Source organism: Haliaeetus albicilla, chromosome 12, assembly GCF_947461875.1.
Source record: "Haliaeetus albicilla chromosome 12, bHalAlb1.1, whole genome shotgun sequence".
NCBI classification, from domain to species: domain Eukaryota; kingdom Metazoa; phylum Chordata; class Aves; order Accipitriformes; family Accipitridae; genus Haliaeetus; species Haliaeetus albicilla.
This window is the reverse complement of record NC_091494.1, coordinates 4,221,092-4,235,077: the sequence shown is the minus strand read 5'-3', so window position 1 is coordinate 4,235,077 and position 13,986 is coordinate 4,221,092. Positions and strand designations below refer to the sequence as shown.

Here is a 13,986-nt window from a genome sequence, read left to right as displayed (position 1 = left end):
CCTCCTCCACTTGAGGCTGCTTTGAGCCAGGCTTGGAGTGCAATGCTCTCCACCTCAGGTGTTGTGTGATTCTCTGAGCCACTGCTGGATGCCCTCATCCAGGAGCAGCCCTCAAGACCAAGGGAGCAGAGAGGGGGAAGGTCCAGCACTCAAGAAAGCTGCAGAGGTTTGGTGGGCACAGGGCAGCAGAAGGGGCACTGGTGTCAGTCCCAGGGCTGGGAGCACAGGAAAGGAAGGAAGACAAGAGTGCATTAAACCATTGCCCTGACAGCAAGGCAAGGCTGCTAATCATAGAATCACTTATGTTTGAAGAGACCTTCAAGATCATCGAGTCCAACCATCATCCATGCCCACTAAATCATGTTATGGAGTACCCCGTCCGCTCGCTTTTTGAATACCTCCAGGGATGGTGACTCAACCACTTCCCTGGCCAGCCTATTCCAATGTGTGACAACCCTCTTAGTAATGAATTTTTTCCTAATACCTAACCTAAATCTCCCTTGCCTCAAGGTGAGGCCCTTTCCTCTCGTCCTATCTCCAGCCACCTGACAGAAGAGAGCAGCACCCACCTCACTACAACCCCCCTTCAGGTAGTTGTAGAGAGCTAAATGTGTAAGCATGCTGAGGAGAGCCCTGAGGGAGTCAAAAGCTCAAGGTCCCACTGAGATTTGAACTCAGATCGCTGGATTCAGAGTCCAGAGTGCTCACCATTACACCATGGGACCTCCTGGACAGGCATGGTCTTTCCCCTGTGGCCACCCTTGCCGAGCCACGTGCTCCTGGCTGAGCCTGGCAGTCTCTCCATCTCCCTGGGCATCACCAAGTGCAGCCTTCTTCAGGGCCACCAGGCCACCCTCTGCTCACAGGATCTTTCAAGGGAGTGGCAGAGCACTTTGTGCAAGCCTGGCATGCCCTCTCTTACAAGGCCCAGGCTGGTAACCTGGGAGAATCTTGCTTTTTCCTCGTTAGACTTGTTTATGAATTTTCCAGCTTAACCTCTTCAACGTTGCACCTTGCAGACTACATTCGTGGCTCAGCGATCTGTGGCTCCATGCTTGCACTTGCGGTCTCTGCTGCTGCCTCCCTTCACCCCCATGTTGGACAGCCTCCCAGTCTGCCTCTGTAAGTTATTGCCTGTCCTGTTCTCACCTTGTACCTCATACTAAGCAGCCGTTAACCACATATCCTTACTCTTGGTTGCGGTCCTAGCCAAGCTCCTGACCTTGCCAAAGGGGGCGGCCAAGAGAGAGGGCAGGGGATGTGGTTCAACAGAGGGAAGAGCTGGCAGGAGGACCCAAGGCAGCTTGTTATGGGTTGCACAAGCTGGACTGCCTTCCTCTGCTGGGACAGTCCTGGCTGACTTCAGACCCCGGTCCTCTTTTGCAGGACACGCTGTCCCCTTCTGCCCCAAAGCGGCCCTTCCCTCAGTGAGAATGTGGGTTTTCTCTCCTGAGGCTGCTCCAGACTGGTCCAGACTTAGGTGCATTCTACTGTTAGCTCAAGGCAGCTCTCCCACATGCCCTGGGTCCACCTGGCCAAGGGTCCATGCACACAGTGGGGAGAAGCTGCACTGGAGCTATCCTCCTTGTGCCAGGGTTTGAGTCTGTGTGTTGAGAGCAGGGCCCTTCCTCCCAGCAGTCAGACAGGAGGAAACACATGTGGGGACACTCTGCTAGATCACAGACTTAGCCCAGGACACTGAGGACGCAACCGCCTGGTACCTTGCCCAAAGCACTGGGCTGGCAGCTGGTACTTCTGAACCCACAGGACAGACCAGGCTGCCGAGCCCAAGCCTAAGATTTCAAATGGCGAGTTACATTCAGAGAGGGTGTGAGAAACACCTAGTCACTGGAGAAGGGTTAAATTTCCACAGAGTCACAAATCTGAAAGCATGTCCCGGAGAAGCAGCATTGCTGAGGGCTTTCCTCATCCATCCCTGGGATCTGCAGGACTGAGCAGGGTGGGAGGAGTGTCTGGGAGCAGCAAGAGCAGGGCCCAGTCTCTGAAGGTCTTGCAAAGAGGTGGAGGGACCCCCCACTCCAGGGGCTGGAGCACGGGGAAAGGGACAGCCCTTTCCCATGCAGATGCTGTGCCGCTGCAGGAGGAGGGATGTCCCTTCTGGGGCTGAGACAGCGTTTCTCCAGGCAATGGAGGGTCTTCCTGGGGCTCTGCTAGTCTCACCCAGCACTCGGGGAGAAAGGGTTCTGGTCCAGTGGGTTGTGTGGGCTAGTGCCCACAAGGCAGCTTCCTTGCTTGGGGCATTTTGTCCTTGGTTTCCTTCCTGGCAGCACTGCCTGCTGGGGCTGCCGTGGTCCCCAGACTGTTTGCTTCCCCAAGGTCACGGCAAATGTTCCGTCCACTGTAGCGTCCGATGCTGCTCCTCCTTGCGGGACACTGCGGGGAGGACACTTTGTGCCCCCCTTACAGGCTTCAATGGGCAGCCAGAGATCTCCCAGAGCTCCCCAGCCCCTGGGAGCTGCAGCTCAGGCCAGGCTGGCTCACGCAGGAGGCCAAGCCACTCCTGTGTCCTGCACTCCCAAGGACTTTCTGGCCCAGGGCAGGCCTTGGCAAGCCAGAGAGCCACCTTCATGTAGCAGAAGCCCCCTCACCGTCTATTCTCCAGGATGAACAATCCCAGCTCCTTCAGCATCTCCCTCAATCCTGACATGCTCCGGCATGCTCTGATACCACCCTGTGCATGTCCCCTCTTCCTCTTCCTCTTCCTGTGTGCACGGGAGGACCTCTTCTGTGGCTCATACTTCCTGACTGCGGTCCTTCTGAAAAATGCCACCAGTGCTCGTGCAACCTGGGGTGGGATTGCGTGAGGATGCCTCTGTCCTGTCAGCAGTGTTGGAGAGAAGTGCCCCAGAGCCTGCCATGCCCCTGTTGGCCTCTTACTGGTGGGCCTTTACTCCCACCTGTCCCTCTTCCCACTGGTGCTGTCCGTGTTTGCTGGTGAGGAACTGCCAGCTCAGGGAAACTTTCTGGGTTGAAATCCCGCTGGTCAATGCCACATCCTGGATTGCCACCAACAGAGTGTGCCACTGGGCCTGAAAGAGGGAAGGATGCATCGCAGGGGCTCTCCAGCTTTGGGAGCAGAGGGCAGAGGAGCTCCCTGATGACTAAGGAGAGGGAAAAGTTGCCCCATCTCCAAAACGGGGGAAGAAGGACTATCTGGGGAACCAAGGAAAGGTGATGATAAACTGGAGCAAGTTCCGCGGAGGATCCCTAGGATAGTCAGGGGGTGGGGTGGCCTTGTGAGGAGAGGCTGAGGACCCAAGGCTTGCTCAGCTGGGAGAAGAAAATGCTTAGCGGGCATCTAATAGGAGCCTCCTGGTGCCTTCCAGGAGGCTACTGCGATGGCTGGAGGATGAGTGCCATGGTCAGAAGTTGAGCAGGCAGTTTGTGACTGGCTACACAAACACAAATGATCACCCGGAGGGTGCCTAAGCATGGGAACAGGGGTCCAGAGAGGCTGTGAAACGTCTGTCCTCAAGGTATTTTATGACCCGAAAGGACAAAGCACTGATCAGCTGGTGGGAGCCTGCCTGAAGCAGGAGGATGCACTCTCTGACTCCCTGAAATGCCCTCCAACCAGAAGGGTTGTTGGAGGGGAAAGTGGAAGCAGGGAGAGAGGATTTTGTGGGTGAATGTTTGAAGAATGCCAAAAGGTCCACATTCTAGGCGAGAGGCATGCAGAACGCACATTTTGTAGGGGAGAGTGGAAAAAGGAACACCATAGAGACTGCTCTCTAGCAGCATTTCTCTGTTCAGCCACCAGCAGTGGTGGCGGTTGGGATATGCAGCAAGACCTAACCCACAGAATGCCTAGAGGAGCAAGGCCATCCCCTTGGGGGGGAAGGAAAGCGAGACAAAGACATGCCTGTCAGGAGTGGGACTCAAACCCACGTCTCCCAGGGAGACTGCAACCTGAATGCAGCGCCTTAGACCACTCGGCCATCCTGACCACCACTTCAGTGAGCGTTGCCTCTGCCACTCTACCCCCTCGCAGCTGCCAGAGCCAGCCCACCTCAGCCAGCCTCCTCCTGGCACTGCTGCAGGGGGAGCTGTATCCTGGGAGCACCCTTGCCTTGCTCCCACCAAGGGCTGTGGACTGGCGACCGCAGCTCCTACACGCGCTTCGTACCACATGGAACTGGAGTACCCAGCACAGGGGTAGCACATTTCCGACACATCTCCCAAAGCCCAAGGCACTCCTTCAGGGGAGCAACCAAAGGAACCGTCAGTGAATTACGGCTCTACGCACGCCAATGTCCTGTGAAGGGCTCCAGGCACACGTCTACCTTTCCCGTGACTTCCTCCATTCCCTCCAGAGCCTCAGGGGATGGCAAGCCAAGCACTTGGCCTGCAGCGCTGCCTCATGGACGGTTCCTGGGGCAACAAGGGTGCTTTCTTCTTCCCTCCTCGGAGCTGGGAAGGCTCGGCAAGGAGGGCTGTGCCACACCAACCTCGGGGTCAGTGCTGTGCCGATCTCGAGGAGCCAGTCTGTGGGAAAGGGGCTGGAGAGTCATGGTGAAAGCACAGAGGATGCGCCAAGTGCAGAGCAACGACTGAGCTCCCCCATTCCTGTGGGGAAGAGGCTCACTTACTGCCCATGGTGCAGAGGAGGAAGGAGGGCACAGATCTCTCTGGGACTTGTTGCTTCATGGAAGGAGGTAGACTGTAAGGCATCTCAGGCGGTCACTAGTCCAAATGCCTGCCTAAAGCAGGGCTAGCCCCAAAGCTAGAGCAGGTGACTCAGTGCCTGAGCCCCACTGAAACTTGAGTGTGACACCCAGGCATGGAGAATCCCAAGGTTCTCCGGGCACCTGCTGCAGTGCTTCAACACTGCCTGAGAATCTCAGAATGGTACAAAGCAGCCCCTGCAGCCTGCTGTTGCTAAATGGGGAAGGCACTGTGGAGCCAGGCAGAAGAAAAGTTGGTCTGCGTTGGCCAGGAGTCAAACCCGGGTCAACTGCTTGGAAGGCAGCTATGCTCACCACTATACCACCAACGCTCCTGCATGCACTGCTGCCTCCCGCTCCTCCAGCCCAGAGCCTGGCCTCCCTCCTGCTCCTCTATGTCCCACTCTTGCCTGCCTCCTGCTCTGCCAGGTCACCAACTGCCCTCTTGCCTGCTCCTCTGCTTCACAGACTATCCCGCCTCCTCCTTCCAGCCCCCTGCACACATACACACGACCTCAACCTGCTGGCACCTGGGTGTGCTTCTCTGCCTGTGAGCTGTTGGCTACGGAAACTCCAGCTGCTGGCTGCTGGTAATGGTCACGCTCCCCATCTGCGTTCGCATGTGGGCCAGCTGCGCACGTGCTATGCAGGTGCATGTGTGTTTGCGGGTACGTACCTGTGGTGGTTTAAGCACAGACAAACGCCCACCCAGCTGCTCACTACTTTCCCCACCCGCAGGGCGATGCAGAGCACTGAAAACACAATGAGAAATCTCATGGCTCAAGATAAACACACGGACATGGCTTAGCAAAAACTCTTGTGGGAAAATCAGGCTTGACTTGGGCAAAATCAATTCTTAAAACAGATGCAACTAGCGAGAAACAAAAAGACAAACATAAACCACCGCCTTTCCTCTCCCCTGTGCCGGGACAACTTCAGTGCTTCACACCAGACTCCTTTACCTGTCCAAGCAGGATGTGTCTCTGCTCTTACCCACTCTTTTTTTTCCTCCCACCTCTCTCCGCCCGGCGTTTTCTGCCCTTTCTGGAATATGTTTTCACAGAGGGGCCACCAATGTTGACGACGGCTCAGCTGTCTTGTGCGGTGGGTCCACTGCGGAGCTGGAACTGGCTGTGTCTGACACAGGGGCGCCCGCTATCTCTTCCCACAGAGGCCATTCTGCAGCACCCCCTGACCCCTCCACTACCAAAACCTTGCCATGTGTAGCCAATACAGTGCCCATGGGGAATACCAGAGGGCATAACACTGAGGTAGCGCGGTCAGAGGCTGCCCCAGTCAGAGTCTGCCCCGGTCAGAGTCACAGTCAGGCTGTCATGGGCTAACATGTGGTTGCATGATGTAGCCTTTGGTTGAATTAAAAAGGCACAGCAACCAGCCTGGGTTTCTTCCTAGGCACTGGATATGTCCGTAGCTTGTAGACGTGTGTAGTAGTAGCTCAGCAATCAGCAAGTAAAAAGCAGGCAATGCTAGGGTAACAATTCTCTGTCTAAATAATGTGCAAATAGGCCAGGTGGATCATTTCTAGCACAAGTTTCTTGGTCTATAGAACTTGGCCAGATATGAGCATCTGCCACATTCCATGCTGCGTGCCCGTAAGCAATTTGTGTTGCAGGACTCCGCGCATTACCTGTTCCCGGGCTAAAACCTGCCTTGTGCTGCCACTGGTTTTGGTGATGGATGATTGCTTTGGTGAATGCCCATGCCGGCACTGATGAATGATGAAGTACATGTGACCAGGATGTACCTTCCCCTACGTACACAGGGGGCACCATTTTCTTTCAGCTGCCATTTTCTTAATAGGCACCATAACCACCATGTTTTCCCACTGCTCTGTGATTGACTGACAGCCATTTCTGGACCCTGTTGTACCCACCTGCTCTCAGGCAGACCTGTGATTGGCTGCCAGGACCAGCCAACCCTACCTGTGTACCCAGAAGCACATCAGGCAAGGAAGCCCCCACTCGCTAAACAAAGGGAAGAGGCAACTTCTGACAGCGTCATTCCCTGTGGCTCTCCAAATGCATTGTGATTGCCGGACGGCTATTTTTAACACTGTCATGCCCGCATGTTCTCAGATCTCCCTCTCAGGGACTGTCTGCTTCCTTTGGACCAAGAAGTGTGTGGATATAAAAAGATACACCGTGCAGTGGTATCCACTCTGGAATGAAGACGAGCACTTAGCACAAGCGCTATTCCTTTGGATGGCCCATTGCCTGCAGAGCCAGAGGCCACCTCACAGTCAACATGCAAGTGATCTTCTGGCTTCTGGCCAGTCAGGTACTCAGGTAGCAGGGAGCTCACCTGCAGATACCTGTGCTATCTTCCTGCTGCCAGCTCGTGAAGCACTCAGGCAAGAAAGACCCATAGAAGAGGCCACTCTCCATTATCTTTGAAAGGTCGTGACAACTGGGAGAGGCTCCTGAGTCCTGGAAGAAAGTCATTGTCACTCCTATCTTCCCAAAAGGCACAAAGGAGAATGGGGGCAACAGCAGGCTGATCCGCCTCTCCTCGATCCCTGGGAAGGGGAAGGAGCAACTCATCCTGGAAAACCTTTGCACCTCATGAAGAGCAAGAATGCGATTGGTCTTGTTTTCATTGCGTTCTACTCCTAGCTCATTTCTGTCAGACTGTGCTTTTCTGGTTTTGGGGGGCGCTGGGGGGGTGTTTGTGGGGTGTTTGTGTGTTTGTGTGTGTATGTGTGTGTGAGAGGGGTATTTGCTAGGAGATCTCAAGCTGCACTAGCCAGTGAGGAGAGTGTATTGGCATCAGGGACTGCCCAGGGTTGGAGCAGGACACTGGACAAACCAGGCCTGGGCTCCAGGCATGGATTCTGCACAGACCTGTGGTACAGTCTAGGGTTCAGAGCACCTGCTGATGTGCACGTGGGAGTGAGGGGGTGGGTGTCCAGCACTGAATTCCAGTCCTGAGCAGCCAGAAGAGAGGGAAAGACTCGGGCTATGTGTGTGTTTTGTCTTGTAGTGGGCAATAGAAGACAAAGAAAACACCGCCATGCCTCCCAATTTTTCCGGGCTCAGCTGCACTCCTTCACTGCAGACTACTCCAGCATGGGTTCTCCCCATGCTGCGCTTCTGAACAGGAAAATCTCTTTCAGCGTGGGCTCTTCCACAGGCTTCAGGCCCGTCAGGGGAAGTCTTCACTGGCGTGCCTTCTCCGCAGGTTGCAGTTCCTTCAGGAGTATCCACCTGCTCCAGCCAGCATGGGTGCCCTGGGTGCCACAAGCTTTGCAGATGGCTCAGTGTTGTGGAGGCCCCTGGAACCAGCTGTGTGTGTGGTGCAGGGCAGCCCCTTAGCTCTTCCCCACAGAGGCCACCCTGCAGCAGCCCCTCTCCCCACCACTGCCAACACCTAGCCACGTATGGCCAATACAGTGCCCACTGGGAATACCTACTCAGCCCTGCTCCTGGCTGGAGCTGCGAGTGAGCACGGCAGCAAACAGACTAGGATGGAGAAACCCCCCAGATGGTCAAGCTGATTGCGCTGGTGTTTGCCAAAGTAGCAGCAGCCTTGTCCTCCTCCTCCCCACCTGCAGATTCCTGGAGGTCCCTGCTTGCAGCTGGGAAGTTGGGATTGAGCTGCCGGATGGGAAGGGAGAAATGCCTGTGTCCCCAGGCCACCCACTTCCTTGTGGGGGGAGCTCTGCCTGCTGCTCCACAGCCACCCGTCTGCCTTGGCGAGGGGCACTATGGGAGTGCTGGCTCCTAAGAAGGCAAAGGAGAAAGAAGGTGGCAGTGGCAGAGAGAAGGGGCTGAGGGAACAGGAGGGCCGTGGCCATGGGTGCCCAGAGAGCTAGAGCAGTGCAGGTCAAAAGTTGCTGGGAGAGGCAGCAGCTGTCAGGAGGAGGGAAAAAAAAGGCCAGTTAGCAGAGGATGGTTTCGATCCATCGACCTCTGGGTTATGGGCCCAGCACGCTTCCGCTGCGCTACTCTGCTTCCCCCAGCACCTCTGCTGGCACCTCCCACGGCCCTGCCTGATGCTCCCTGGCGCTGCCAGCCCTCATGCCTCTTTCCCTTCCTCTGTCCTGTGCCCTCACGTGGGCCAGAAAATGGGCTCTCTGGAAAGTTCACCTCCTTTGGGCCTGGGGGGGCAGCTCAAGGGCCTTGCCTTGCCCTTCTCCCCACATCTCCTGCCCATAACCCTGCATGGGGACTTTCTTCTTGGTCACCCAAGCTGGCTCTGCAGGCACTGGAAGAAACCCCGGAGCGAGGGGGCAGCCTTGTTGCTTTGCAGGGCAGACGGGAGCTGCTCTCCAGCGAGCTCAGGAGGGCTGCCACCCTGCCCAGAAAGCCAGCTCCCAGGGGGCTGTGGGACTGTGGGACTGTGCCCAGTGTCAACGTCCGTTCTTTGCCGGCCCAGGAGGGAGACAAGGACGCTTAGCATGACCAAGCATAGAATTACCAAGGGAATTAATCCTCCTAATTTGGCTGGGCACATAGTGGAGCCCCAGCCTAATGCATGGAGGACACCGAGACAGAGGAAAGCAGGGTTGTATATGTTTACAATACAGTTGTGTCGACCAATCAAATTACTCATGTTAAGGGGTGGGCTAATCAGTTACTATTGCTCCCAAGATCAGTATGTGCTTCTCCCGGGCAGGTGATGTGGACAGATGCTCAGTGGGGTGTTAATCTTCATTGTTCTAAACCAATGTCCTGTGCAGGTGGAGGGGCTTTATACTCGATTTAGGTTGATTGCTGTTCTGGCCGTGGCTGTATACCTGGGGTTTTTTTGAAAGACCGATCTCCCATTGGTTTATCATCTGCGTGGAGTGTTCTCAGCCAGTGAGAGCCAGTCTAGGTTGGGTCGTCAGGTGACGTTGACGCTGAGGTAAAAGCCCTTAGTCCTAGGCAGTGTTCGTTCTTCTAAGCAAGTTGTCTAGCAGTTGGCGCCTTGCCTTTCACACCAGCGGTGAGGGCCTTGCCCTGCCAGTGCTGTGCTGTGCTGTGCTCCCCCATTCTGTAGCTCATAGCTGGCGCTGGCCCCTTCTCTTCCCGCCACCCCCACCCCTTGCCTGCTGCTCCCCACTAGTCTGCCTTTGTGAGACCTAAAGTGAGGGGCACTTTGTGAGTGCTGGCAAGATCTCAGATCCAGGAGGTGCCTCCCCTTCATCTTTAGCAATGAGGGCCATGCTGTGCAGGCTGTCTTTGGAGGTGAGCTGCTGTAGGTTCAGGCCTAGGGAGGACAGACAGCTGGTAGGGTTGTTCTGCATGGGGTGTGAGGTGAGATCAGGCTCTTAAGTTCTGCTCAGGAGCCAACAACGTTGGACCTCTTGTCATGGCTGGTACTCGGCACTGGTCCATTCTCTTCCCCAACATGCCTACCTTGTCAACGGGAGCAGGATTTCCCTTTCATCCAGGAATTTCGGGGGGGGGACACGGACACAAGTGCTGTAGGCAAGGGGCTTTCACTGTCTCCCTGGGCACCAGGCACAGTGTGGAGCTGAATCCCACTGCTGGCTGCAGCGTGGTCAATTGCAGGGAGCCCAAAAGGGAACTGCACCCCGTAGTTGGCAGGATTCGAACCTGCGCGGGGAAACCCCAATGGATTTCTAGTCCATCGCCTTCACCACTCGGCCACAACTACCTGCTCCAAGCCTCTCTGCCCTGCTGATCACGTGCCCTGTGCAATGACACCCGGCTCCCTGGGAGTTTCAGGGCTAGGCTCCGCTCGAAGATTTGCGCTTGGGACCTGCACTGAGCATGACGGGCACCTGCTGCCAGCCTTGCAGAGGCCTTGAGAGGCTTAACCCCAGGGGCTTCAGCTGAAGCTCCCAGCGCCTTGTCCTCAGCCGGGCATCTGGGATATCCTGCCACGGGAGGGGGGGATGGTTTCACCCCCCAGCTGGTGTCTCTGCTGCTTCCAGGGAAGAAGAGAAGGCAGCTGTGTGGAGACAACCAGCGTGAGGTGAGATATTAGACCCCACTTTGCTTCTCAAATTTATCTGAGGGGGCCTCCAAGCCTGCTGTGAGCACTACGGTGGGGACACTGCTGCAGGGCAGATAGTGATCTCCTGGCAGCACTTCCAGCCTCTTGGGGACTTAGGGCGGTGTCAGCCCTTGAACAAAGACCATGACCGCCGTGCAGGTTGTTGGTGTGTAGGGGCAATGGTTTGCGAGAGTGGGAGAGATCCATGGAAAGGGCGAGGTAGAGACTGGCTGAGCAAAAGCATGGAGGGGCAAAGGGAGAATAAACGGGGGGTGGGGGTGACTTAGAGGGAGACTGGGAAGAGCTTGATTTGGTGGAATAGGTACGTGCAGAGCTTTTTTCCACCGCTGCAAGCATTGTCCAGTTCCTGAGCAAGGACCAAACTATCAAACGATCCACAAAAGCGGTAATTTACACCACTAGATGAAAGTGGCTCCCCTTCTGTCTTGGCTCTGGGCAGGAAAATGGTGCTAAGGAGGCAGCGTGGAGGGGGTGCACCTGGCAGTGTCTGACTGCATGCAGAACAAGGGTGGGAGGTGGTTGCAATCAAGAGGCTGAGCATGAGGAGTGGCTTGAGGAAGTGTGTGTGCAGGGGGCTGGAGGGAGAAGGCCAGCCAGTCTGTGGAGTGGAGGAGCAGGAGGCTGGCCAGGCTCTGATCTGGAGGAGCAGGAGGCAGCACTGCCCACAGGTGCATTGCTGGAATATTAGTGAGCACAGCTGCTTTCCAAGCCATTGACCCAGCTTTGATTCCTGGCCAAGGCAGACAGACGTCTCTTCAGGCTGGCTCCAGGGTGGGTGCCTTACATCTTCTGCAGGCAGGCTCTTGTGCTCAGAAAATGCCCAGCTTTCCCCTGGGGTTTCAAGCCAGTCCCCTTGCCTCCTTGCAGCCTTGAGACCGACTGAGGCCAGTGCTTTCTGCCTGTTGGGAGGGCTCCGGGCTGGGCTCCTCACTGCAGTGCTGGTACAGGAGCCAGGAGGGAGGCTTTTTTTGGCCTGGCACAGAACTGCACCTGCTGCTGCTGCTGCTGCTGCTGCTGCTGCTGCTGCTGGTTGCACCTGGCAAGAAAAGCATGCTGCCATGGCAGGGTGCAGATGAAGATCAATAATGCTGTCCTGGTTTCAGCTGGGATAGAGTTAACTCTCTTCCTAGTAGCTGGTACGGTGCTATGTTTTGAGTTCAGTATGCAAAGAATGTTGATAACGCTGATCTTTTCAGTTGTTGCTAAGTAGTGTTTAGACCAAAGTCAAGGATTTTTCAGCTTCTCAAGCCCAGCCAGTGAGAAAGCTGGAGGGGCACAAGAAGTTGGCACAAGACACTGCCAGGGCAGCTGACCCAAACTGGCCAACGGGGTATTCCATACCATGTGACATCCCATCTAGTATAGGAACTGGGGGGTGGGGGCAGGGAGTGGCCGCTCGGGGACTAGCTGGGTGTCGGTCGGCGGGTGGTGAGCAATTGCACTGCACATCATTTGTACATTCCAATCCTTTTATTATTGCTGTTGTCATTTTATTAGTGTTATCATTATCATTATTAGTTTCTTCTTTTCTGTTCTATAAAACCATTCTTATCTCCACCCACGAGTTTTACTTCTTTTCACAATTCTCTCCCCCATCCCACTGGGTGGGGGGGAGTGAGTGAGTGAGTGGCTGCGTGGTGCTTAGTTGCTGGCTGGGGTTAAACCACGACAAATGCCTAGGTGGTGGTCAAGGGACAGGCAGTGCTTCATGAGGCCAGCAATGCAATTGGGCTGTGTGGTGGCAGGAGGCCTGCTCCTTATGTAATGGCTCAGAGGCCTGTCTGTCAGATCTGAAGTCACCCTGGAGAGGCTGACCTAACCTGTCCAGGCTCCGGCATTGCAGAGGCATCCTGAAGTTTACTGGACCTGGATGTAACAATGTTCCTGGTAAGTAAGAACTGAGACACTCTCATTTCTCTTGCAGCTTACAGCCTGTGGGCCAAGGGCATCACAGGGAGCCTCTCACAGCTAGACTCTCTACCTAAAGGGGACAAAGCTTCTCAAGTCTCTGATTCCAGGGCTGCTTAAAGCAAAAAGCATGGTTTTGCTGTGCTGACAGTCAAAACCCAATCTGGACAGTGGGGTTGTATGTGGGGTGCATGTTAGCACAGTATTTACGGACTCCCGCTCTGCCAATAGCAGTTCTATAAGTAGGTGGAGTTACGAAGAGCGGGATCGTGATTGTGCATGCTCAGTTCCCTAGTGAAATGCCCAGCCTAACCCCATCTTGCAGTCACACTGCCTACGTCCAGCCATGAAAAGAAGGGCTTTTCTCCTTCCCACTCCATACCTTTCCCCTGGAGTTTCTTTCCACAACACCAATGAAAGAGAGAAGTGCCATGACTGTTTCTCATATGATTTTGTGAACAACAATTGAGAGGACTGAAAAGTTAATTCAAAAGGTGTCTATTAACTTTCACAATGAACAATTTGGCAACTGGCCCCACAGGGCCGTGATCACCAGGTTACAGACTCATGCTCAATGACTCTGAGGCTTTTTGGTGCTCTGCTGTAAGTTCAGGGAGCTCCACCCACAACTGCTGGTAAGATCGGGACAGAAGCCAGTGCTCCTCCTTGCAGAGCGCGTAGCCAACGGAGGGAGGAGGAGAACAAACCACCACAAGACTCCAGCTGTGCTGCACAAAGTCTTTAATAAGAAGGAGGAAATGCAGTGGCACGGAACAGAGACCGAGAAACACGTCTGCTGGGTTCAGGGAGGCACAGAGAATGGCCCATATCCCAAGGACAAGCTCCAGGCAAAGCGCTTGCCTTTCCCCATTCCGATCCAGCCGGTGGTAATGCCAGCCCGCCAAGAGCAGGCCCTAACTCCGGCACACTCCCTCCGTCAGCAGGAGGTTCAGCAAAGCAGAAGAGAACGAGCCCTTTCCTGAGGAGCTCAGAGCAAAGCAGAGCCAGAGGAGACACGGCGAGGCCTGCAGTGCAGCGAGGAGCAGCAGGCACAGGTCCCTTCTGCGCGGTGGGATGAGGACACTCAGCCCACCTGCAAGCCGTGGCTACGCTCCTGCTGCTGCAGGATCCCTGTCTTCCTTGGTGCTCCAAAGGGGATGATCTGCTGGCCTCAGCAGTTCAGACCGCAGCGGGTGGGAGGCAGACACAGCCCTGACCCCCCCAGACCAAGGGAGCCCCCAGAAGAGATGGGAACCCCCCCGGCGCTGAGGGAGCTCCCAACAGCAGCTGACAGCGAGGATCCCACGGCTGTGCTCTGAGGGAAAGAGGTGAGGATGGGGCCCGGCAGGGTCACCACCACCGGGGAGGCCTGGATGGCCACCGTCGAGTCAGCGCAGCGGGCGACACA

General features: G+C 55.6%; 5 non-coding genes across 5 annotated transcripts; all 5 read right to left on the bottom strand.

Moving 5' to 3' along the window:
* Positions 1-653: 653 nt before the first annotated feature.
* Positions 654-725, bottom strand: TRNAQ-CUG (transfer RNA glutamine (anticodon CUG)). Its single transcript has one exon. It is a non-coding gene; the product is annotated as a tRNA-Gln (tRNA).
* Positions 726-3,884: 3,159 nt separating this feature from the next.
* On the bottom strand, positions 3,885-3,967 carry TRNAL-CAG (transfer RNA leucine (anticodon CAG)). The gene has a single exon. It is a non-coding gene; the product is annotated as a tRNA-Leu (tRNA).
* A 978-nt stretch (positions 3,968-4,945) lies between these two features.
* Positions 4,946-5,017, bottom strand: TRNAG-UCC (transfer RNA glycine (anticodon UCC)). Its single transcript has one exon. It is a non-coding gene; the product is annotated as a tRNA-Gly (tRNA).
* A 3,567-nt stretch (positions 5,018-8,584) lies between these two features.
* TRNAM-CAU (transfer RNA methionine (anticodon CAU)) lies at positions 8,585-8,656 on the bottom strand. The gene has a single exon. It is a non-coding gene; the product is annotated as a tRNA-Met (tRNA).
* A 1,569-nt stretch (positions 8,657-10,225) lies between these two features.
* Positions 10,226-10,307, bottom strand: TRNAS-AGA (transfer RNA serine (anticodon AGA)). Its single transcript has one exon. It is a non-coding gene; the product is annotated as a tRNA-Ser (tRNA).
* Positions 10,308-13,986: the final 3,679 nt, after the last annotated feature.